At 39.8% G+C, this 27,174-nt stretch overlaps 1 protein-coding gene across 9 annotated transcripts in view; it reads right to left on the bottom strand.

The window, feature by feature from the left end:
• The window catches only part of THRB (thyroid hormone receptor beta), a 169,301-nt gene that overhangs the window by 99,270 nt on the left and 42,857 nt on the right, over positions 1–27,174 (bottom strand). Inside the window, exon 1 of one of the 9 annotated variants that reach the window (XM_064704650.1) lies at positions 2,833–2,877. The exons of the other annotated variants lie outside the window; for them this stretch is intronic. The gene's annotated coding sequence lies outside the window, so the exon portion shown is untranslated. Of the gene's footprint in view, positions 1–2,832; positions 2,878–27,174 lie in introns of those variants that run through there. 9 annotated transcript variants of the gene reach the window in all.

The following is a 27,174-nucleotide window of genomic DNA, read 5'->3' on the forward strand; positions in this document are numbered from 1 at the left end:
TGGCGGTAAAAGAAAAAATATGAGCAGGCTGCCTTTCACTATGGAGATTGCTTTGGAAAGCAATTGTACAAGAGTGAAAGAGTACCATTATTAATAAATTTAGCAGTGAATAATCACAGGTCTAAGATTATCATTATCTGGTTGTGCTTGAGCTAACAAGTAGGAGTACAAAATATCTCATTTTTGAACGGCACTGTCAAACAATTTAAAGAAAATATTTTCACATGACTTTTCCTTTTAAGAGTTTTGAGGAAACTGGAAATGGGAGGATTTTCTTGTCAAAATTTTTCCTCTCTTGTGTAGACGCAGTAACTACACTTCAGTAGTTCTGCTGAAGAGTTTCAAACCTGGTATTTGCTATAAAATTTCAACTGCAAATCTGTGAACTTCTCAAAACATAAAAAGAAATAAGAAAACAGAAATCAGTTTTTGCAACTCCAAGGAGACCTTTTCCTATCCCAACAACTGCTCTATACATGTCATCCTAGTCACAATATAATAACTGCTCATTTTGCACTTTTACACATGGGGGACTATGTCAGAAGCCAATATCCCTGACTCCCAACCTGTTTTCTGACATTCATAATCCTTATAACCAATCTAAGATCTAGGGCTTCCTCAAGCATGGCACAGCAAAAATTACATTAATACCTATTAAACTAGGTAACTAAGTTCTGGTCATAACAAAGGTTTTATTTAATTTCATAGCAATTTATATATTTTCATAGAAAAAAATTAATAAAACTGTCAAAAGTTCACTGACAACAGATGTCTACAGTTTCTTTTTTTCCTTTCATTGAGAAAAATAAGCTTTTGCAGTAAATAACAAGTTAATACTGTATTAATCTGCATTACTCAGTTAATTTACTAAGGGCTATTCAGCTATTTGTTGTGAGATCAATCTGTATCCTCATGGCTATCCAAAAGTCATGCACAGTCTTGACACCTAGGAATGGTGAATCCACTCTCCAAGAAGCTGGAAAAAACAGCAAGATGTGCCAGATTTCCAACACCATCAGGGAAAGTTAATGTAATCACAGCCAGGTCAAATACGCTCATGGTTCAAGCCGAAATCAAACCTGCAATTTAAACAGCTCTGATCTAGATGTGTGGAAAAGGTAATAAATAAACACTGTTCCCTTTGACTGCTTAGGGCAAAAAGCATTATTGCATTCCCATTTAATCTCATTTGTAAATAAATCAAGTGTCAAAAAAATTATCTCTGTTTCAGCAAACTCAATTTGATTATCTTCCCAATAATAGTGAGAGTGTTTTTGTCAGCTGCAACTGAAATGGCTAAAATCCAAATACTAAAAGCTTCATTTAAAAATTCAGCTTCTAAACTCAATTACCTGGCAAGTATCTCAAGAAGAATCGTATTCTATTTCTTGCTATAGGATGCAGAAAATGTAGATCTACATAACACTATACAAAATCATATGTGTATAATTATTACTCTATCTATCTCAAAGTGCCTTTCAGAACACTGTAAATTTTTAATGAAGTAATGAAATTGCTTGTAGAAGTACCAACAGATGATATAATGCAATATTACCTTACTGATGCATAATTTGAATGCTGTGCAGCCAAAAGAAGTCTGTCATAACTACCCCACACAATACAGAATTCTCAAATGCTTTATTATTCCTATCAAACAACTTACTCCTTCTTTTTTATTTCTGAATGTGAGCACATAAATATTATGTGAACTTGCAACAAAATGCCCTGGAACTCAGATTTAAATTGGAGTTCAAAATGTATCGCTAACATCCATACCAATTCAAACAATCTTCTGCTGTAGACTATAATAATTAATTGGGGGAAAAAATTAAAAATCACAGGCCCAAATAGAGGACAGAGTCTCTGTAATACTTGCATTGGATTTATTTTAGTCTTGTTTGCCTTGCATGAAACAGCAGAGTTTCAAAAGAAAACACCAGGAAACCTCTGAGCTTCAAGGACAAAAGTTTGAATCAAAAGTAAAAACAAAAGCAGTATTTTAGTTTCAGATGTGCTTGTCAAGAACCGAGTTAGCTCTGTTTTCCTTACAAGTTGCTGACCATGGGGAAACACAGTTATTTTCAACTCTACTACTGCAGCAAACAGCTCTGAGGTACTGCTCCCACACTGGGATGGTCTCTCCATTTTCCCAAAAGTTATCCCTGGCTCACCATCATCATCTTCCCAGTGGTGGCAGAGGTTTCCTCCTCTCAGCACAGCTCACACCAGAGCTGCCTGCAAGCTCTGTGGGACTCCTCAAGATGGAAGAGCAGGAGGATTCCAGAACCTCCTGCTCCCAGCCTGCCTCACCAGGGATGAACTTCCCAGCTGCTCTGTGCACCAGGCACAGGAAGATCATACAAGGATGCTCCACTTGGGAGAAAGATCTGGAGCACAACGTGCCTTGGTTTCAGTCTGACCACCTGGGTACAGGAGACAAATCCAAGCCATATTATAGCGCCTAAGTCTAAAACACCGTGGTCATGGTTCCACCACAAAGTGTAATCACCTCCTAACACAGGGACCTCATGAAAGTTATACAATGGAGACAAGAATAATTTAATAAAAAATTAAGAATATGGGCGAACTAAAAATTAACTTCACTCTGAACATGAAAGAAATGCTGTGGTTTTGTTCTTTCTTTCCTTAAACAAAATGGCTGTGTACATAAAGGACCGTCACTATCAAGACAAAACACCTCGTACATGATCATGAGCAACAAAACTCTCTTGGCAGTATTTAACCAGTTCTAATCAGAAGACAGAGTTAAAAAAAAAAAAAACCCAACACAAAACCAAAAGACAACTCACTAAAAATCAAATAAGAACTTACCTCGGGACCAACAGGAAGGAGTATCATCCCACTGAAGTTCATGGTTACAGCTTTTAACTCAACTATGAACTTTCCCAATTATTTCCAGCACAGAGTAACATCCTGAACTTAGCAGCACTGATCTTCACTTCTGGTTCCCTGCTTCAACGCTGTTTTCTAGCAGAGAAGGAATCTTCAAATCGGAAGTATAGCACATACACAATGCAGACTTCAAACAAAGGACCATTGTCACAACGAGGAGCCTGCCATGAATAATCTCGTTATTGCAGTCATGAATGATCTGACTCATGAAGCGTCTGCAGCGATGTTTCAGGCTACAATCACTTGCTTTTACACAAAGCACACCTGGCTATTTCACACTCCTCCAGCAAACAGATGCTATTTGGTTTTCTAAAAAGCCTCGAGACAGTACAGGCAGAGTTAAGAGGAAATTAATTCTTCTATCATTATGTGTTTCTCTTCCCCTTCTTTGTGAAGGGGGGAGACATACCTGCTCCTCCCTCGCGTATTTTGCTTTACACATTAGGATAAACACTTCAAATACTTCAGGATACAGGCAGTGCAAGCTCACACAGCCCTGAGTGCCCGACACTCAGCTCCTCCTGAGGAAGGCAGGCTGGGTGGGCAGCACACCCAGGTCAGCTCCTGCCATCGCCATCCCTGTCACAGCACAGGCACTGAAACTCCCGCCTGTCCCAGCAGGGCACCAGGACACAGCCACCCACACAGGGACAGGCTGCACCATGCCAAGGGATCCCACAGGCCCTTGGATCAATCCTGCTCAAAAAAAAATGCTGGTGATGCAGCACTGCACAGGTACGAAGCTGGATGAACCTCGCTGGGGTAACATCAGTTTTCAGGATTCCACCAGCTTTAGAGGGAAAGCCATCATTCTCAAGCCACTAAGGATTAATACTAGAAAATAAACATCCAGTTACATAAATATTCACAGAAGGCGACAAAAAAAGAAAAAGGTGCAAGGAAGACAAGCTACATCCTTTATAAACAAGAAACCAACTCAATTTAACTGCAGAACTCAACTTACCAAACTTTTGCCAGCCCCAGGCAGCCTGGGCAGGCAGCAGTCCAAAATGTGATAAAATTATTATTAAAAAAAAAATAAAATTTAAACTTATAAGAATACACAAGTGTTTCTTAATAAGGCAAATTAAGTTTCTTTATGAGAATATTCCCAAGCTGAACACACATTTTAAGTTGAAATAGAGGGAATGTTTTGTTAAAGCATTATGTAGATGCAAAGCTTCTTTTATGTAACTCTATTTATCAGAGAAACATGTTGTATCATGTTGTTAAAATATTATAGAGATAAAAGGATAATAATTGAAATATTTGCATACGATGTAGTACAAAGAAATAATGTATGTGAACAGACTATTTGTTGTCTCATTAGCCTCAAGCAAACAAGGAAATAAGAGGTGATTTATTACTGTGTGTCTGGGGCTGTAGGATGGTAAAATTTTACTGACTGTAGTTTAAATAAAAGTCTAGAAAAGTAATGGAAAAAATCCTATCAATAATTCAGGACAAATTAATGGCACAACATAAGGTCTTTAAGTTTATTGAAATAATTAATGAATTTACCTTGTTTATTCATAGTATTTAAAGGACTGACTTCTAACTGGAATTTCTCACATCTGCATTTTAAAGAACTGTTGCCATGTTGAGGGTTGCATACCGTACCCTTCATAAATAACAAACCAATTGAATCTGTTGCTCTGCAGAACTTGGCAGCACCCCTGCCTCAGCAGCCTGGGCACCCAGCCTGGGTCCTGCTGCTGCACCCAGCACATCTCCTGGTGCTTTCCAGCCTGCCTTTTGATCCCACTGCTATCACTGTGACCCTTTCCAGAATCTGACAGCTCTGATCATTACCTCCCAACCTCTACACTTCAGGGAAATGAAGACGAGTTTGTGGAGTCTCCCACTGCAATGCTGGCCTTCGTCAGCTAAAACAATATTCTTCTCTGTCTTGTGCCTCGCTGCAGCAGGCAAGGTGAGCAAAGAGGAGAGGAGGGAAAAGGGGAAAATAAACTTCAGCATGCACATAGACACACACATATGTTTACACACACATGCACGCTTGGGTACATAAGCACATACATAAGTATATTCAGCATACCTAAAATAAAATTTACAAATATGGGATGCATATATAACTAAAAAATAAAGGTGGAACCCTGAATCCACAGTCTCATCTAATGACCCCAAGTTTTGCTCCCATTTTATTGAAGCTCAGTGGTAAATCAAATCCAACAGCAGTGGTTTGAATCAGGAGGTTGGTGGCACCCAAAAGAAAGTCTTGTGACAATTCTCTCTGTAAGACCCGATTGACACCAAGGGCAGCAAGGGCTGTGCCCACACCACTGCTGGGATCAGTGCCAGGCAGCAAATGAAACAATACAGAAAAAATCATCATATACCCTTAGGCATATTCATAGTAGGATCACATTTGAGAGCACTTAAGAGATTTAAGAAATCACTTTTTAAATAGTTTCAGCTTTTTTTTTTTTTTTTCAGAGATGGCAAGTAGATTAAAAGAGTGTTTATTTCCAGTGGTATAGCTAAGGCTCAACAATTCCATGTATAGATATCCCCTAGGGAAAGAATTCCCTTCTGTAGTTGAAACCTATCCACTGTAAATAGATCAGATTAAACCAAAATGACACATTCTCAATGCAGTATTAGACTGTCAGCATATTCCTTCATAATTCCACAGGTATTTTGGAATGGTACAGACCAGCCACAGATAAATAAAAGAAAAAGCAATTCTCAACTATGCATTTGTTAACTATTTTCTCATTCCCTCCCAATAATAAAGCAATCATCCATAGATGCAATGGAATTACAGCACTTTAGACTTCTTAAAAATAACAGGGATGTTTCTGGGAAATAATAATACTGGTGGAAGTATTAGCAGACTGTTGTTCCCTTCATGTTTAACTTGAAAATGAAAAATTTCAAATTTTAAAACTTGTAAAATTTTGGTATAAAGTTTCTTAATGTCATGCTACCAAGACAAAACCTGTACCCCCAAATAAAATTGCTGACACATAAATCCCAAAAAGCAGTGAAAAATCCTGAACCTTAATTAAATAATAAACTTTCTAAAAATAAAATTATTATATTTACTAACCTATTATTTGTGCTAAAATTTGCAGTGTATTATGGCTATTAAGCAGAACACAATTTTATTTGAGTGTAAAAGTTTGGGACTTTCCTCATATGACCTTCCTGGCATATTGCCAAGGCTCAGCTCTTGATGACATTTAATCTGAACATAATCCCTGAAATCTCTGCGCCATTACTGGGTTGCATGGGAATGATTCCCTGACAACATACATGGAATTGTGCTGTAAAATTTATTTTCAGCTCATGGCTGCTCCTTTCCTTACCAGCTGTTGCAAATTATTTGCTTGAATAAAACGAAATAATCTATACCTTTTATTTGCTATAGAACCACATAATACCTAAAATAGAAAACAAGTCAAACACTTCTTGTTTCAGTTGGTTTTCTACTGATGGCTACCATATTTTTAAAGGAGTAAACTCCAGAAAACAAATGAAGTTCAGCAGCTGATGAAAAGCCTGGGTAATGAGCTGCAGTGGTGCAAACAACCCCATTGACTCTAAACAGGAGCAAGACCACACTGCACAGAGGATTCCAGCTAAGGGTACTCACACTTGACTGTGGGCTGCATGAGCAACTGCCTTTACAAAGGGAGAACACACTTAAAAGAGCTTTTTTCATATTCAAAGACTCCTCTGATCTCTGAAGCCAACTGTCTTTCTGTCATGAATGCTGTGAAAAATCACAGTGCCCAAGATTTCCACATCTGTGATTTTTGGCACTTGTGCAAGGGTAGGAACTGAGTAACTGATGTCTGAACACCACCAACGAAAATGCGGCAACACAGCAATTTGTCCCACAGGAAAGTGCAGAAAAGCCCCAAAAATCACTGCAACAAGGTAAGTGTGGATGTCTCTTTTCTGTGTGCTCAGGATTTCACAAGGATTTTTCCCCTGCATTCCCTGCAGGAAGGAGCTGGGTAGGCAAAGCAGCACTGACTTTAATCTTACTAATGCAGGTCCTAAAAGCAGTGAATCATACAGCAGTAAGAGCTCCAGTATGGGATGCAGAGACCTACCCACTGACCTGCATACTTAGTTCAGCAACAATCTAAGTGTCATTACAGTTCATGGGAGCTAACATCAGCCTGCCTACATTTGCTGTGGTCCAATTGCTGCCTGAAGCAAACATTGGCTCTTATTGAGACTTCTTGTTTACTGAGTGATCCCAACAGTTTCCCTTTCCTATGAAAAGTAAGTAAATAAGATGAACAAGAAAGATTAATTATTCCCTTAAAAAAAAGGCATAAAATTGTAACTGATAAAGCAGTGTTGTGGTTTTTTTAAACTCTTCATTTTCAGCTGAGAACTTGCTTTGTTCAGTGGGCTTTTCTCCTGGTACATTAATCCCTTCCCCAAAAGACTTTTTCTACACAGAGCTGACCAAGTTACCAAGCACCATAATTCTGTGGGAAAAGGGAAAGTCCTCTAAAGCATGCATAAAGTAACTTCTAAGTTACTTCTAATGCTGATCTGTTTATACATGTAAACAAATATCCTATTTCAAAGGTATTCCTTCATGTTGGGGTGCAGAGGACCTCTCAGTTCTCCTCCTTAAGAAAGCCAAACTCCAAGGAAAAATAGGAATACTCCTCCAGTCCTTTGTTTCCTACACCAGAGCAGGCTTGATCCAATCAAGAGCCACTTTAATCAATGGGGAGCTGTTAATGTTTGGTTTAGGCCATGTAAGAGTGAGAAATTGAGAAACATGTTTTCACCTGGCCTTCAGCCAGGCACAATGCCACCACTAATGAATGGCTGCTATAATGAGACCTTTTGAAAGGGTCATATGTGAGATGAATTAATGAACACAATGCAAATCTCACATCCATCTCAAAGAGGGGCAAAAAAAAAATCACTGCAGCTTATCATAAATATGTTTAGGTGTTCTGATGCCAGCCTACTGCCAAAGGAATCCACCGACAGGGAAGGGCAAGGCCTGTTTGCAATGCAGTCCTCCCCAGGGAGATGCATTTCAGGCTTCCAGCCAAAGCCTCCAAAACGCCTCCAGGGCAGCAGTTGGGCTGGAGCTGCCCCATCACGCCCTCCGCTGCTGCAGCCGGATTTGCCTATTTCTGCAGCTGGCACCACCAAAGGCTACAGAAACCTGTAGTCAGCAAATCTCTTCCAGACTGACTTTTCAGTCTGTTCAGCTAATGAATACGGAGAGGAGTGCATAGACTGGCACAAACCGTAAAACAGAGTTTACACAGGAGACCCTGTACCCCTCACAGCCTTTTTTTTCCTAACAATTTCTGTGTGACTGTTACCATCATGGCTCTCGTGGCTCTCACTAGCCTCAAACCTGCCCACCGGACCAGTTTGTAAAAGCACCCTTTCATCTAGCACTAACACAACAAAATCCCTTTTGCTCAGTGTTCCTAATCCCCTTGATAACAGTGCTGTACACAGATTGTCACGATGAAGAAACCTACACTGGTTAGTCCAATGACTCAGCAGTGGTTTCTTCCTTTGCTGCTCTAGTGGCATCAAGAACAGGCTCAAGAGCTTAAATCTTCATGATAGATACAGGCTCACTGTGCAGCTAATCCTATCACTTTCACAACAAAAACCCAAGCCTGTGCAGACTGCAGCTATGTTGATGTACATCCTACAAACATCACACCATGTACTATGTAAACGAAAAAATATTTGCAACAGTGAGTGAGGAAGACTATGGTTCTAATAATATTTCCATTTGCAACTAAAAACTCAGACACTACAAAATGAAGTCAGAAAGAGAGCGATCAAGGTTTATAAAGAATATTTCACATAGAGAATATTTCACCTTATACAAAGAATTTTTGGAAAAACACATCCAGCCAAAGCATCAGCAATGCTCTGAAATTCAGTGGTCCCTTACACAACAGAGAACTGCACAGGGCTTCACAAACTAGAAATCCCACAGGGAAAAGTAAACATTCCTTATTTTCACGACAAGTGTCACAAACAAAGCCTGAAGAGTGAATTATAGCTGTGAAATTCAAAAAAACCCATGTGAGTAAGCAAATGAACAATCTGTATGTGCAATCATCATGACCCTGTGTGATAAGCAAATACATACATACCAGAACAGCAATTACTTATCTAACTTGCTGTTGTGGGCCTGTGACCACACTGGCTTTGTGAGCCACTGCTGTACCTCTGGGTGCAGATATGCTGCATGGTGGAAGACCACACTCTGGAAAGCTCACTCAGTTTCAGAGGGATTGGTTTTGTCGTGAACTAGCTTGACATAAGACTTGAGTTGTGCCCCTAAGCTGACTCTTACTCAAAGATAAAATCTTATCACTATGGAAGTGTTCCTGTAAGCCTGAGCAGATGGCCCACAGGGAGAAGGAGGAGGTGGCTGGATGTTTTTGTGGATAACAGCACCTAGTGATGCAATGAGGAAGCAAAAGTTTGTATTTCAGTATCTTTCACAAATGCTAAGATTGGAGAGACTGGTCCTAGTGAATAAAGTACATTAGACTCCAGAGGCCTGGGGAGAAAGGCAAAGCCAGTTCCAATCCACATCTTTACACTGTTTCCCCTGCAAAACATGGTTACCTCTTCAATAATGCCTGTTGAGAACAGTCTCTCTCCCACGCCATCCTGCCACAGTTGTCATCTGGGAGTGTGCTAGTTGGCACGGACCAAAATCATGTCATGGAATGTGCTAGAAATTAAACAATATGGACAATCATAAGATACAAGTCCTGGCCCTGCTGAATGTACCCATGCAGACAAAGCAGCAGAGAAGCAAAGTGGAAGTGGAGTATTTTAAGCCCATTAGCCATTGCTGTAGTTGAAATACAAACATCAGAAACAGGGTGGCACAGCAGGACCAAAGATTAAGGCTCCAAAGTTTAGCCCCGTAGCCACAACATGATCCTGTTAGTGCCATAAGAAAGTGGGAAGCACAAATAACTTCTAAACACAAAGTCAAACTTTTCTCTGAAAATAAAGAGGCCAGAAGATGAGTGCTACAATAGATATCAGGGTGCTGGCAAAGGCAAAGTGTGAAATGGATCCTTTCCAGTATTCAGCTTAGGAAGACAAACATTGTTTCACAAATTCACTGTAGCCCTGCTTATTTTCCAAGCTCCTTAACTCATGCCAAAGGGCCTGGACTTTCTGAACATCCTGTTCTGTTTCCTCCACTCCTAGTCTTAGTCCTCAATAATAAATGTCTTTATTTCAGACCCTCCTTTTATATCATTTGATTCCAAACTCTTCCTTCTGTAGCTTTTGTATTTTACCTCTGGGTAAGAGTAAAGACAAGCAGATTAATGAGAAGTCTGAACAGCTCATTAAGTTACACCTATTTTAAGAGCCCTTCTCAGTAGGCATCCCAAGATGCCGCATAAAAATAAAACTACATCAATCACATTTAAAAGTAAGAAGCTTGCAGATGCTGGCATGCCTCAAAGCATGAAGATTGATGGATAAATGAGTCCACGATTCTTCAGAGTCTCAGAGCCCCATAAACCAGACCATTTCATCTGTCATTGGCAGGGTGCTTGGATGTGCAGTTAAGGAATCTTCATGATGGCCTACTGGCAGGAGAAAAAATTCCTGCCTGATAAGGACAGGAAAACAGTTTTAGTCCATGACCCTACTAGTAGTAGCTGGGAACTTCCTATCTGACAAGCAGCAATGCCTCCTCCACCTCTCAAAGATGACAGAACACATTTCTGCTCCTCTCTTCGCTCCCTCAGATCTGCAAGAAGTCCAAGGTACAAGTGGTCTCATGGCAATGACTACAGCAGCACAGGCTTGGGCAGAGACAGCAACATCGCCTCTCACTCTATCTCATCACATCAGCTCCCAGATATGCTGCTCTTGGGGCCCCACTAACACCACAAGAAATGGTGCCAAGCACCTTGACATGTCTGAGTTGCACCCTGGGCCCAGCTCATCTGCCCATACAGACACAGCTCCTGGCAAGTGTCACAGGAGAAGGCATTTCTCTTGGTACAAGAGGGTTGCTGGCAAGTGTCACAGGAGAAGGCATTTCTCTTGGTACAAGAGGGAACGACTGCCCTCTCAGAAGTACCAGGAAATCTCTGGGTGCTGATGGTGTGGGCACAAAACTTGTCCACTTGTCCTACTTGTTTCCTACTTCTTTGCCATACAATCTCCTATCTTGCTTCCTTCCTCTTCCTTCCCTCAGCAGTGTTTCAGGCTGAGACCAAAGCATGCAGAGTCAGAGTTACAAGGAACCAACTGTGATCTTATTTGCCTTAAATAACTGAATTTCTACACTTTGCCTGCCATTTTGAGCAGTGTACAGATAATCAGCCAGCCCTTACAGACACTTACTTCCCTCTTTTGAGGCAGTTCAAGAGAAAAGAACCATGTGGTGCCCTTGCAGCCTCTTCAAACACATAGTGTTGGAAGGCAACTCTGGTCTGCAAACCCTAACAAACAGTAATGTGGCTTACACTACATTCAACCCTACTTTAAATTATGTATCTGTGAACACAGACACAAAAGGGGAAAGGGATGTAATAGTGCACAGGAAGCTGCAGTTTCAACAGCGAAGTCAAAGCTAAGGCCTGAGGGCCATCAAAACTTAAAGCTACTCCTGTTACTTTGTGCGCAGCTGAAGTGACCACCAACACATCAATATTGTAAAACTAAATAAATTAGAATTTTAAAAATTGTTATGACTGCCAACATAGTGACTTTTGTGAAGAGTATGACTTTAGTAATTCAGCAAAACCAGAGCTACCATCTTATGAGAGGGACATAGAATAACATCAATGTAAGAAGAATAGGAGGTCCTGAACAATGCTGGAATCACATTTTGAAACCAGCTGAGGAATATGTATGTGAAATTAACTGAACAGACAAAGCTGATGCCATCAGTGAACAAGGTCTGAACAGACAAGACTTCAGGTTCACACTGCTCAAATAAGGAACACTTTCCCTACCATCTGGCTTAGAAATCACTTGGATTCCACAGTGGCCATACAATGGCCAACAGGGAAGCAGGGAAACTATTTTAAGTAAGCATCACTAAAAATAAAATGGGTGATGCAATGAAAGGGGGGGGAAAGTGGTTAAAAGTGATAAATATAGTAAAAATATTTTCTATTTATAGTTTTAAAGCTATTTATATTTGGAAGTTTCATTTAGAGACATGGAGGGCTTCCACATTCATCAGTCTGGTATTCATTCAACTACACAGTATTTATAGAAATATGTACATGCCAACAAAAATAATAAGACATTAAAATCATCTTCTCTCACAATTTGGGGTTACCAATTTACATTCACATTCAGTCACATATAAACAAAACATTTCCCAAATTACACTGACATGCATTTTGAATGCTCTCCATGAAATCCTGCCTCAGCAATAGGGCAAACTGAGAAAAACAATAGTGCAACAGTTTGACACAGTCTGACACAACACTCCCTGGAGACAAGCTCCTTCAGGTGAACTTGCTGTGTGGGCTTGATTTCCCATACAGCTGATCCAGGAAAGCAGCCCAGCACCTGTGATGGCAGGACCACAGAGAACATACAACATCAACCCTCAACAGAGAAAACCTAAAGGGCGGAACAAGAGAAGGCTCTGGGAACACCTTAGAGCACCTTCCAGCACTTAGAGGGGGCCTATGAGAGATCTGGAGAGGGACTTTTTACAATGACATGCAGTGTAAGGATAAGTAATGGCTTTAAACTGAAAGAAGGTAGGTTTAGATTAGGAGGAAATTCTTTACTGTGAGGGTGCTGAGACACTGGAACAGGTTGCCCAGAGAAGCTATGGATGCCCCATCCCTGGAACTGCTCAAGGACAGGTTGGATGAGGTTTTGAGCAACCTGGTCTAGTGAAAGACCCAACCCAAACCATCCTATGATTCTATAATTCTGTAACTGAAGAGAAAGGATCCATGAGTGTAGGATGACTGCTGAAAGACTGATGATATGCTGGAGGAGAAGTGCCAAATACCCTGCACAGTCCTTTCCAAAAATGTGGCATTCGGCTCTTCAGCCTAAGGCATTTGAAAGGAAAGTGCAAATCCTCCTGCTCATCTCTGAAGCTCCTCACAAAACCAACATTGTTCCTGGTTAAGAACAGGTCACACTCATGAACCCATTTAGCAAATGCGAGCTGAGGTGCATGCTGCTTCTAGTAACATGGACGACCTAACTTCAGTTTCAGAGTTAACTAACTGCTTTCTGCTAAAATTGGCATTGAAACTTTGTTCACGTGTCAACACTGTTTAGCTTTATTAACCAGCTTTCCTCAATCCCTTCCTTGTTGTATTTATCAAGGCACTTATCATGCTCAACGTTTCACTTTGCTAGCCTGTTCTGCTAAGATAAAGGCTCTCAGTGACACTTTTCTTGCTGTTCCTGTTTTAGTTTGAATCATTCCTGAATTCAAAATCCAGAACAACATATGAAATTTTGTTTTACACATTTTTCTACACTGACTGCAAAGTTTCCATGCTTCCATCACCTTCCCATTACACCTATTCCATTCTAGATCCATATTTATCTTATCTGCTTAGGTCTGGAGATTTGCCTTGTTTTTACAGAAGTTTCAGGAACTTTTAAAAATGTTTTCTCTACTTTTAAATGTTTGGGCTTTTTAGTCCAGACAACTGAATTACCTACCGACCTCATGACCATGTTTTTTTAATTTCACAGCCTGTCCTTCTGTGAGATGGAGTGTTACTTATGACCTGTATTTGCTTATACTTGTCTAACATTTCAATGGAAATAAGTAAATGCATGGTTCATACAAACTTACTTTGTATAACCAACTCTTCTACAATGTCCCTGTGCTCCATGAAAACAAAATCTGAGAGCACATCAACATCAGTTCAGCAACATTTTAAAGAAGAAATCATATTCACTACCTGTCACAGCTTGCATCAAAGACTGTGATGTCCTAAGTTTCTAAGGGATTGCATCTACTGAGCCATTTGCAGCTCTATTTCTACAAGCAAAATAAACATATCCAAGAATGTTGAGGCCAACTGGCACAGAAAGGTGCCATGCTAATAAAGTCTATCGCGCTCCAAAACAGAGAGGTTGCTTTTAACTGCTTACTGGGAAGAATCCCAAGATAACTTTCAAACCTTACCTGGGAATAGTTCAGGTGAGTTCCCGTAAGTGTACACCAAAACTAGGCCAGGGACAATCAACAGTAGATACATTTAATTTCCAGGGCCAGGAACTGCTTCTAGACTCCATTTAATTTACTATACAGCCATGCCCATTGCATGGAGACCTCTTCAAGCCTGCATGACCCTGAGGCCTTCATGCCTCTTGGTACATCTTCATTAGCTTGTCATTCACCCACCTTCCTTCTCAGAGACCAAGGTAATTCTATTAAAACCACACCAGCCACAGATTTTAGGAGACTTTTCTCTGTCTAGATATACTAATCTTTGTTTTGCTCCAAAAGGAATTCTGAGATCTTTGTCTCAAGTTTCTACTCCAGGACTGTTTTTTAGTTTTATCTTCCCATAGTGTTTGTTTACTCTTGGAAAACAAAACATTGCTCTTTCCCCAGATAAACTCTGCTGACAGATGTGCCTTTCCACCTAAAGAAAATGTCTTCAGACGCATACACTTGTATCTTTCTCATGCCACAAGGAAACCCAGATTTTCATGGGGTTTGGGGTTTTTTTTTCTTTTTTTCCCTGATGTTGCCCAACTATTTGGTGTCCTCATTTCTCTAATTACATCCTTCTTCCTTCTCAGCCTCAAATCTCTACTTATTCCATCTTATCCTCCTTTTCTCCTGGTGCCTCTTCTTATTCCAGTCATCTGTTTCTCACTTTTTCTCCTGAGTTCCCCATCACAACACATCAGTCTTTCACTTGATTTCTCCACAACCAATGAGTGCCAGCTTCTATCCTGTGATTATAGCCACATGCAGTCCGTGGTCAGCTCCCTCAAAGACCTCTTCCTTCCAACTACTATTTTTATGTACAGCTGCGCATTCAGATCACCTCAACTGCCTCTTCTATTCCCTCGTGGCTTTAGCTCCCTGCCTCTAGCTGCATCTAAACTACTTGGATATTCTCTCTCCTGACTTCTGTCAGGTGACATTTCTATATAAAAATAGATTCTATCAGGTAACACTGAAGAAAGTAAATCTCCTTCTGTTCCTGCATCAAGTCTTGGTGTCTCCTCTGCTATCCTTCATTCAGTGCTGCATCACTGCACATCCTTCCTCATCTCTGCCTTCAAGGAAAAATAAATAGCCCAGATGAAATGCATCCAGACTCTAAATTTTCATTGAATGCTGGCTTCCTCTGGCCACTGACTGAAAGGCAGTTATCTGCCTGAACAAAGCTCTCTTGGGTGGAAAGTTCTAGTTGTGATCAAAGGCAGAAAAACTCCCCCATCTTCTTCATCTACAAATTTAATCCACTGAAAACTACATATTAGTCTTGCAAACACCAGGGAAATAAAAAGAAAAAATAAAGAGAAAGAGTAGTCACAATGTAGGGCAGGGATTCTTGTACACGATGCTCTTCTAGAACTTCAAGAAAAATGGATGCCTCCCTAGGTGGAAGAAAATGAAAGAAGTAGTGGGAAGAATTTCATGCCATACATCACAAATGCAGATTGAGTAATCTTAATTTTCTGAGACAAGGCTAGGTACTAACAAATGATTCCTCATGCTCGGGAAATAGGAAACATAAGTTTATGTGAACCTCACACAGAACACAGTATTTTGAACATAATATTCTGCAAAACTGGAAATGATTGCAGAAACACGTGGCTAAAAAGAAAATACAGTTCAAGGACTTACCAAGGATATCTTTCTGCTAATCAAAGTACAGACTCCAACCCTTGATTATTCTCATCAAAGTTTGAAATAACATTAAGGGATCACACATTCTAAAATGCACTTTATTGTTTTTGGCCCTTTAAACAACAAAGATTTTATAGGACAAATATTGAGGACAGAGTTCAAAGAACACGTGAATGTGTAGGAACAGAGTACCAAGCAAAGTGTTGTCTCAAGTCTTTTACTATATAATAAAAATAGCACTTTGTTTTGAGAATTGGAAGCTTATCAATCTCACTTGCAGTGCAAGTCTTTCCTTTAGGCATGCAAGAAGGGACAAGCAATGAACAGCAGGTAAGCCTTGTGCCCTTAATGCTTTGGTTTATCTCCAGAACTTAAAATCCAACAATGCTACTAAATAAATAAGGCACACTGGGACACAAACAGAAAGAGTATGCCAATTGCTTTCATGTACACAAGTAACAAGGCATCAAATCTAATTGTCAATAAGTGGGAGGATTTTCAAAGATGCAAATGGACAGTAAATGCACAGTTCAAAAGGTATTCAGGGTTGGCCTAAATGATCTAATTGCTACTGTAAATCTACAGTTCCTGGAAACTATGAAGTCTCCTGCACTGTTGTTGAAGATTTTGGAACATGTATCCACTATAAACACCATACTAATTACAATTAATTACGTTAATTTTCACCCATAATTTACACAGAGATTCTTCTAAAATGAAGCAGGCCAAGAACATGTCCAAAGAGGTATTTCCTCTGCTAGGGCACAAAAGCACGCTGTGGTACCTGGCCTCCTGATCCTGGATCTTGCATAAAACCTATTAAAACCTTTCTGGCAGATCAGTGTTATCTGTGGTCTCTGTTACAAAGTACAATGGAGACTCTGATCACTAGACCCAGGCAAAATAAAAAACAAACAAACAAAAAAACCACCTCAAACAAAATAAACAAACAAACCACCACCCCTGAAATATTTTAGCTGGCTTTAAATTAGGGTAATTTTTACACTAATGAGGCAGGCAAAGGAGCAGACTCTGACCAGTGCTGCCATAAATATTTGTCAGAAATATATACTAGAGTAAAACAAACAAGATGTATCAGAGTAAAAGTCTACAACATTAATTCCATACTTGACATAAAATGTATGGAGCTAAAACAAAGCATAGTTCTTTCTAAAACTTCAGGAATCTTCCTCCAAATTCCCAGTGTTACTTTGACTTGCTTTGAAGACTAATTCTTTGCCAGAGGTGCTATATAATTGTTTATGTCTCATCTAACCTGAAGTGGAAGCTGAAATTCAACAAATAAATATGCAAACATCTCCTAGTGATTTGTACTTGCTAAATATAATCCAAATGTTTATTGAGATCCTATTTAACAATTTCCCAATGGATGCATTTCTTGCAACAGATTAAATGACAATAGGATCAGAAAGCAAACCATACAGGGCTAGGAAGCAAAGATAAGTAAATATGTTATGAAAAATATTGGAAATAGCACGCTTAGCAGGGAAATGTGACTGACTGGCTCAGCATTCAACTATTTGCCACACATTTACATCAAGGAAAAGCATTTTTCCCACCAGTGGAAGAATTTAATTACATGGAGTACAGGGAAAAGAAAAGAAAGTCCTCTTTCACAGCTTTAGTCAAAGTGGTTATCTTAGAATATGTCAGCTGGACAAACCAAAAATACAAAAATAAGATTAAAGATAGTGTATCTTTACCTAGCAATCGGTAACTATGTGTTCCAGCCAGAGAAAACACTGGGAAAGCTACTGGAGGAGTTTTCCTTTGGCTCAGGGAACAGATGAGCAAGAGTTCTCCTAAGGCATTCCTTACCAAGCCAAAAGCTGTTAAATTCAGCGGCGGCTAAAGCAAGTTACAACACAGTCTGCTCCAGACTGTGTGGACAGAGCCAAGCTGCAGTATAATAACATTTAGGGGAAAAAGGGAGCAAGCAGAGAAAACATACCTTATGGTTTTATCCCAAGCCTGAATCAGATTCATGGAGCTCTCTCAAGCAAGTCAGGATGTGGATGTAGAAAAGGTTTCTGCTTCAAGAGTGCTCACCTACAGAAGCACAGGTTCTACACTGGTATTTCCTAGTCTTTATGCAAACAATTTTTCAGTTCCCAAATAAGACTGACACTTTCTTTGGGAGACGATGCCACTTGCTGTTGTTGAGGAAGACTTTTTCAGTCCAATAAATCACATCTTTCCTGTCATGCATTCTTTCTCAATCAACAAAACTTTTTCTCTATGTCACTTTACCATCCCAAACATTTTGATCAAACCATTCTTACAGAACTGCTTTCTCTACGCCCCATTCCTGTGTGAAATATCTCACTTCATCTGTCCTTCCACATTTCTCCATGCCCATGGTTAATTTTCCTTTATTTTCTCAGAATTTCAGTTAAACCACATAAAATGGTGCATAAAGACTAGAGGGAACTTTACAAAGCCACTGAAGTGAAAAACAGGCTGGAATTCTTTATTAAGGACTGTTTTTTGGTCAGCTGTGCAATTCTAGCTCATTACATAAGAAGGAGTGTAAAATCATTCTGCAGCTTCAAATAACTCCTATTTGTGTAATTTCCACTCCATTTAAGAATTAGTTGGAGCAACTGTACTGGCAATTTAAGGAAGGCAGCAGAAGTTAAGAGGATCTAAAAGGTTTTGAAACAAGGACTGCAATATTATCAGAACCAGGACTGAGGAACCTGGTTAGGATCCTTTTCTGTGAGGGTGGTGGGGCACTGGAAGAGGTTGCCCAGAGAAGCTGTGGGTGTCCAAACCCTGGAAGTGTTCAGGGCCAGCTTGGATGGGGCTTTGAGCCACCCAGTCAAGTGGAAGGTGTCCATATCTTAGGCAGAGGGGTTATCTAGAGGAACTAGATAATCTCTAAGGTCCCTTCCAACCCAAGCCATTCTAGGATTTTATGATCCTATAAGAACAAGAAATTACTTTTTTATCTTCTGTTATTATTTCATGTTCCTTTAATTCTTTTATTTCACAGAAGCAAGGAATAATAAAATTTGAACATAATTATGAATGCTAGTACATTTTTACAGCAGTCTCGTGTTTAACCTCTGTCTCTTTCCGTATGTGAAAGCTGCAACTACAACCAAGTTTTGGAAACAAAGTACATCAAATCCTCCCACGCAGAGCTGGAACACACCAGGGTCAGTCTGCCATTTTCCTGCTGCAGACAGAACTTGCAGAAAGAAGTGAGCGCTCCCTGTCATTTTCACTTAGCTTTTGCTGCCAGAAAAGCAGGATCTCGTCCTATAAATCTAAGTATTTTCCAATCAATTTGTTCTCAGAAGTGGAATTTCAGGCCAGAAAAAGCACAACATCCTGTACCTCAAGAAAATCAGAGCTGGTGAACACCTGCACTGTGGCTACCTACCTGGAAATCTTGATGCGTTAGCACTGTCATTGTATTTTAATGCAGCTCTACACTGAAAATTTTACTATCCTGTATGCCTTATCACTTCACAAACCCACTCTGTATCTGGAAACTTAAGGCTGTCTGAATCAGCCCCAGTCAGGGGGTGAGATTAATAGTGTCTATGGTTAGCATCTTAATATAAAGGAAATCAGAAATGTCAAAACTTGTCATAACTGCTCAATAGTATTCTCTCTCTGTATTATATATCTACTACAACTAAAGGACTGTGACAAATTTTAACCTGACATCCTCAGAGTCAGCAAAAATTCAGTACTACTTTTCCTTGGTGACAGTCAGACATGGCAGGGAATGCTTTCCCTAATTTCTGGATGAACATTAGAGAAACTTGATGCCTTTCTCTGAGGTGCACATGCATTAAAGTTTCAGTTCAGAACACACAATTTCCCGCCTGAAATTGTATTATTTTACCTTTACTTCTGTTTGTTCTTTTTGGTGATTATTAAATCAAAGAAGGGATGATTGGTTTTTAAATTAATTTGTGAAAGGACAATGAAAGATGCTGACGGCTAGAAGGATGGGAATGAGTTTTTAACAGATCAAAAGATAGAGAGCACTAATGAGCAGATGTGTCCTGAAAGATTTTCTTAAATGCAAGCATGATGACAGTCTCAAGACTGATCCATTACAAATAAAGATCTGCCCATCATGGTACCAGGGAATAACTCTTACTGACTCTTGAGCAGAAAGGGAAAACAGCAGAAGGAGCCTCACTCAGTGGCTCACATTTGAAGAAAAAATAAAGTGGGCTCCATTTAGTCCTTGGCCCCTCTGCAGAGCCCCCTGTGCTCCCACCTGAGGAGCACAAAATCCAAGTGCTTGTCTCCCATCCTCCTGTCTGGTGAGGATTGTGGGAGCTTTCTCAGAGCCCACAGAGGGCTCACGGCATCCAAGGGCCAAACTCTGCTACTGCACTTGACAGAGCAGCTGTCAAGGTAAGAAATATTCACTGCACACACATTCTGCATATTCTACAAATATTCTTGTGTACTACAAAGTGAAGCCCCTGAATAAGGAGCCCAGTAGATGACCTAAGATCAAGGAATTAGAAACTAACCAGTAAGTGCAATTCTACAGTCACTGGACTGTTCCCTTCAGTCACAGAGTTGGGCTGGCATGGCTGAGGCAGCTGTGTGACTGTATCAGGCTGCATTTCTTTTTTTTTTTTTTTTCTTTTTTCAGTGTAATTTTTTCAGTGATCTAGTTCACCACCCAACTCAAACCAATCAAACACAGATTCTCCTTGGGTTCTTTTCCATTTTTGGGGATAGGGGCTTTTTAACTTTGAGATAAAATATTTTCTGTCAGGAACAAAATCAGCCATCAATCCTGGCAGGCTGGACCTAAAATCCATTTAAAAAATCTCTAGGACATGCATGCATTTTACTTTGAACTTCCTGCTAGATTCCATTTGGACTTACTTGAGTAAAAAGTTAGAACTTCTCTGCCTGCCTGAGGGAACCAAAAATATTAGTGCCGATTAAATATTTATTTTGTAGCAACATGAAATCTATCATGCTATAAAAAATTGTTTTGAATGATGCTTCTTGAGCAAGACTGCGACTTACAGCTTTCCTTTTTACTAAGCTAAACATTCCAAAAAAAAAAATACAGCTGGTCCAAGAAAACTCTGTTTTGCTTTGGCAAAGCATCAGACAGCACCTTCTGGTTTGCCAACACAGGCAGAATCTTATCTAACTGTGGGATGTGCTTGGATTTACTACCTATTAGCAAAACTCTTAAGAAGCACTGAAAGGTTCCAGCCCCTTTTACGTATTCTCAGTCAAATCTCATTAACTTCATGCTCTCAGTTTGCACACAAAATGATGGCAATCTTTTCCCACCTCTTAGGGAAAAATTAATAGGAGAGTGTTAAATCTCATGTTACAAGGACTTCATTACTTTTACAAGCCATGCTAAATAATTAAATGCACTTGTCAAATAACAGATTAGAGAAGATTTTGTGCCTTAGTGTGTGTTGTTACTGTCTTTTTAACTCAGTTGACAAAACAAAATCATTCACAGGGTCTCCTGCACAGCAACTGAAACCTTAAACTTGGAGAAAAGAAGAGCTGCAGGACAATTTAACATAGGATGTGATTAAAGAAAGAGAACTGGACTAAAGCCACAGATGGGGAACTGAAACAATAGAACCAAAGCTTGCTCTGAGGATGGTGCTGAATGAGAATGACCTAGAAGCAAATCTAGCTAACACCATCTAGGTCTCTAGCACCTTCTAGACAGGCTTTTGACCCTAAAGTGAGCAAAAAGGCAGAGAATACATATTGCTTATAGAGATTAGGACTAATATTATTCAGCCAACATTGACTTTTCCAATCTTTTACTCTTATCCATGTTTTCACAGTAATATATTGGGGCAGGTGGGAGGCTTTGACTAGTGCTATCAGCAGGGTGCAGCCATCTGAAATATTCTGTAGTTAACCCATCTGTTCTGTAGACGTAGGATTCCTCAGGTCTGAAACAGAGGGGCTATGGGCAAATGGGCAAAGGCCAAAAAATTAGATAAGCCACCTACCCTTCCACCACATCCATAAGGCAAGGCCATTTCTGTAATGTCAAAGATGAAGAGAATTTCTGACACAGTGCACGTTGTCCTACCTGCCTCTCCTCTCCACAGGCAGGTCTCTGGAGCCCATTCCATCCAGTAAGATGATCCACACAGTCAAATGAAGCACATGTAGTCAAATGAACAGCTGTCTCTCCTGCTGATGGGAATTAATCTGTTTGGCCACCCTGGCAATTTTTCAGAGGCACTTTTCTAAAGGTTACTCAAACCCAAAAATTGTACAGCTGCAAATCCCTCTGGTAGCAGCCAGACATATGCTGTACCAGCCTGCTGCTACCAGAGCCTCATCCAGTCTCCCAGGGCTGCAGCACACAGCAGGATCTGCGGCCCTGAACATCGCTGTGATGTTCAAGTTGGACTCTGTCAATGAGCACATACACGCTAGCTGCTATTTTCTAAATGCACTGGTCACCAAAAGCCACATTTCCATTAAGTGAGAGAGAACATTCCTGATGCTCCCGTTCTCTCACGGCAGCAGAATTTCCCTGAATCGACAGTTTTGGAGAGTTCTGTAACAGTGAGCACAGCACGCTTAACTCCCATCTGAGCAGACATTGTGAGCACAGGGTTAAACTGAGCATAGGTACTTCTTTACACTCACTTGTGCTCCAAGCTAGCATGTGGATTAAAAAAATTTAAAAACCAGTATATTTCTCTCTTGGAAGAGAGCAGCAAGTTACCCAGGCAAAATTGTGGATTCTTTATAGGGGTTATTAAGTAAACAAAGTGCAGGAAACAAGACTGAATAGCTTTCAAATGCAGTAAAACTGAGCTTTTAAAGCAAGTGCAGTTCTTAGATACAAACAATAAATTTGGGACTAGCAGCACACTGGAGATGCGCCAAAGGAACTCCCCAGACCTCAACACAACTGCTCTTTTCTGTCATCTGGAATGCTTTTACAGCATTAATTGCCTGGACAGAAAGAAACGCCAAGGAAACCCTCGGCGATAACCAAAGTCAATTTTGTGGGCCTGTGTGCTGCTGTCCAGTAGAGGAACTTCTTCTGTGGTAGAAAAGACTGTTTTCCTTTACATTAAATGACTTAGCCATGAGCTTTCACATGGAAGGAAATAGCAGCAATATGATGTCTCAAATACCTTACTAATGGAGAGGGCAATTTTCTTCCATGGCACTGCCTTCTCCATTCCTTTTCAGAACTGAAGTATCCATTAAGAGTGACTCACTGGTTGAAAAAACATGTGAAAAAGAGACATCCTGAAGTTTGTTTTTAAATACTCTCCACAGTCAGTATTATGGTTATCAGGAATTTTTAAAAACCATAGGCATGTAATATACTTTGAAGAGACGTGGTACAGAAGAAACTCATGCTAAAAAATCACAACTATTATTGCATGGCAACCAAGCAAATATGTTTGCTTCCTGACTAACCAAAGTCTTCTCTCCCTTCACCACAACCATGAATCCCTAACCTAATAGCAAAGGTAAATAACCTTTTCTTATCTTTTTATAGCATATTGTCCTCTTTCCCGGATGTCCAGGAAAGCAGGTGTTGCCTCTACATGGAGGGACACAATCTTATTTACCTCAACCACCTTACTTTGGTTTATCAAACACAATGGTATCTCTCTTCTCTACTTTAGTTTTTCTGTTGTTTAGTCCAATACTTTTTCCAATTCAGGTCTAGGATGCCATGTGTAAACCATAAGTACAGAGTCCAGGGAGGGAGAGCAGTAGGCAGGTCAGGTACCAAGTGCAAACTACCTGCTGTCGGGCTGGGTATCAGGTATTCTGGGAAAAAAAAATCTTCTAATATTCCTGGGCTCACTCTTGAATTTACCCTAGATAATTTTACCGAAAAGCTTTTTCATAGATCTTTCTACAGAGCCAGAATTACATGAAAACTTTCCTGAGTAAGTTTTTATCCCCACATACGACCAGGACAACGCTTAGCTGTTCTTCCTGTCATGCTGCTGTGGAATTACACTAGACATTCCTCTGACAAAAGCTATGCAACCTAGGGCGACATAATTCTGAGCTCAAGTTGATGGATTTTTCCATTTGCAAGACTTTGCACAGTAATTCCTGATTAATTCTGAATGTTGAAATTAATGAGCTTATCAAAGTAAGCTATTCTTGTAAGGGCTATTCTTGCTCACCATTGTGTTTTGTATTTCTTCTGGTATAAAATTACTTTTTGATATATTTTAATCTCTTTTCTATTAAAAGGATCTACTGCATCTTACCCAGTAAGACAAGAATTCACTTCCCTGTAGCTGAAGAGAATTAAAAGATGAGTGTCCTCCACTCTCACTGTTCCATGCACATCCCAGAGCAAACATACAAGTTACTACTTTTTCAGTTTTGGGGAAAGCAGATTCTTTTATCCTAGGAATTCTACATAATCTGCTAAAAATGTTCCCTGCCCTTTCTACTCATAGGGATATTAAGAGTGGTTATAGAAGATCCTGTGTTAAAGACAATGGAATTATGCTCATTGAGCAACTGAAGAAAATTCTGAACTCCTTCACGACTTTACTTGTATCACAGAAGGGATTCAATAAGCTTTATAGAATAATTATTATTTTTCACTGAACACAATAAAAAATGCAAACCACTAAATAAGTCAGGTATAATATTAGAAGATTGTGCAGAAGGATGTGTTTATGGGCTGATCAGACAGAGCAGGATCTGGCTCAGTATTGGTGCCCAGGGCTGAAGCACACAATGTACAAGCTCAGCAGTGCTGAGTACCCACCACTGCGTCTCTGCAAAGATCTGCTCAAAGACTTTTCAACCTTTCACCACTGAAACAAGAGTGACCTGCTCCACCTCAGATTTTGGAAATTCTGTGGCAGGCTGTACCACATAAGAGCCTTTGTTGGTGGAGATGTGGATTTAAAAGGCCTGGAGGAACTCTTATGGTAATCTGGTCTGACTTCCTGCCTGGCACAGCCTGTAATACCTCATGCAGCAATTTCTTTACAAAGCACAAGAACTTGTAACTCTACTAGAAGATATTTCAGAAGCAGATCTAATCTTGATTTAATTACTCCAAGTGATCTACCACATTCCTTTCTAAGCGTTTCCAGTGGTTAATTACACCCATGGTATCGTAATTCCAACGTGAACTCCTCTTCCTTATCTTGCCATGTTTTTGTCTGTTGGAGCCCTATCCCATCTCCCTATACTGATATTTTTAGATACTAACCACATCACACCTCAAAATTCTCTTATCTGAGATAAATAGTTTGCCTGCTTGGCAAAGCTAAACAGGGATTCCTGAGTCAATTGTGCAGCATCTGTGGTGGTGTATTAGAGATAGCTTTTGACTAAAGAGACTAAAAGAGAAAAGTCAATTCAAATGCAAGGGGAAGGCACCAAACATCTTTAACAAGCTTTTCCAGCTTCTGCAGCACCCATTTGTATGACCTGGAAATTTGGGTTGAACAGCACTGTGACCTGCATAGCTTCATTTTCAGCCTAACTGAAAATTTCGAGCTCAAACTGCATCAGTTACTAAATACTACAGTTAACTTAGATAGAAAAAGATGGCTGATGGCAGGTGGTTTTCTACTGCCCATATGTCAAATCACATAAAAATGACCTGGTACTTCTGCAGGCATTGCCAAGGCAGAAATCCAGGAGTGAGCAATGTATACCTTAAAATACTTCCAGCTGTGACTTGGGTAAACAAAATAAGTAAATTTCCACTACTGCTGTCATGCTATATTACTTAGGCATATTACCTAGGGATTTGTGTTACTGTGGCCTTCAGAGGCTCCACATAAGGCTCCCTTGTGTTAGGTGATCACCTACAGACACAGTGAGTTTAATTCGTTTCTGCAACGTTTGCCCAGTGCTTGTATGGCTGAATCCTGGTAAAGAGACAGAAGGAGGACTTGTGTTCTTCCTGGATCATGGATGCTGATGAGATCGGTGTACAAAGACTGCTCAGAACTAGAATTTCTTCTGGCATTTACTAAATCCCTGCACTACCCATGTGGTTCTCAGCACATTATAAAGTTCCTTAGCTTCATTAGCCCTGTTACAGAAGGGTGTTCAGTTCTTCTCCTTCTTTTTCCCCCTAATTGGGGGAAAAACAGCATCATTTTGCTGTCTCAGAGATGTATTACATAAGCACACACCTTTGTAACTGCAAATAGATGCACATACTCTCCATGTACCAATACAAAGTAAGAATTGCAAAGATAGTCTGCTATTAACACCACCATTTGTTATGACACCTCATTACTTTTTCACAACACTACTGTTTTTTCCATTAATACTTCACATTTCTACTCACTTGCGGTTTCTAGCAGTTTATATTTTGCATAGCTTAAATGCCTTTTTTTTTGAGCCTCCCTCTTCCCTATTCCAAGAATGCCCCTCTGCAAACCAGGAACACAGTTTATGCAGACATATCAACTTTTATTGATGTTAACAGCTTTTAAAAAAATTTCTTATGAACACACTTCCATTTGGAAGTCATTTGACTTGAAATAGGTGTATGAAATCCAGCTAACAACTCTGCAAAATTTTACTTTAACCACTGATGCAAGAAACCAAACCAGGCAAATACAGGAGGAAAAAAACCCAATAACCAACAATACTTCCCTTCCTTGGAATCCTGAGAATGACTATTATAATTGAAATATTAATTGTGACAGAAAAGTAATTATGTATTTTTGTAATGCTTTGAACAGGTTCATACTTCAGCTGCTTGTCAGAACAACTTGTTATTGTACACCTGGTTTTGTTATTCGACAGCAATGCTTCATTTTCTAGGTGACACACCACATGAATGTCAGCATCCTCACTAGCAATGGAAGAAATGGAAAGATAAAATCACTTTTTTAACATCCATTACAGTTCATTAGTATATTGAAAGACCTTCTTCTGCCTTTTGCTCATCTAGCAGATGACTGAGAGTCCACTTACAGAATGCAGCTGAACTATGTTATATATAAGGGGAAATATTCACTCCTAAAGAGTTCACCTCTCCTTTATTTATTGAACTACATAATTCATAAACTTCCACCACCACACCTCAAAAACCAAAAATCTGTGACCAAGCTACTTATTTTATCAGCACATTCTCTAATGTTTCATTTTCAAACTGAAAGAAAACAAAGATTTTCATTGACTGCGTAGTGAAAACTATATCATCTGCTGACAAATAATTACCTGTAAATTCCTCACACACAAAAAGAAGTTTCCAAATCTATGAAGGCATCTTATTTTGATTAAAGACCAAATAGTGCTTCAATAACAACAACCACAAAAAAGTTAAATATTGCTAGACTCATTTTCTTCCTTTTTTGTGCTTTGACACACTGACGCAAACTGGGATCTACTAGTGAAATGTGAAACCTACTGGTCCAGGATCTAGCCTAAAATGCTGAGTA

The sequence above is a fragment of the Zonotrichia leucophrys genome, chromosome 2, assembly GCF_028769735.1.
Source record: "Zonotrichia leucophrys gambelii isolate GWCS_2022_RI chromosome 2, RI_Zleu_2.0, whole genome shotgun sequence".
Lineage (NCBI taxonomy): Eukaryota > Metazoa > Chordata > Aves > Passeriformes > Passerellidae > Zonotrichia > Zonotrichia leucophrys.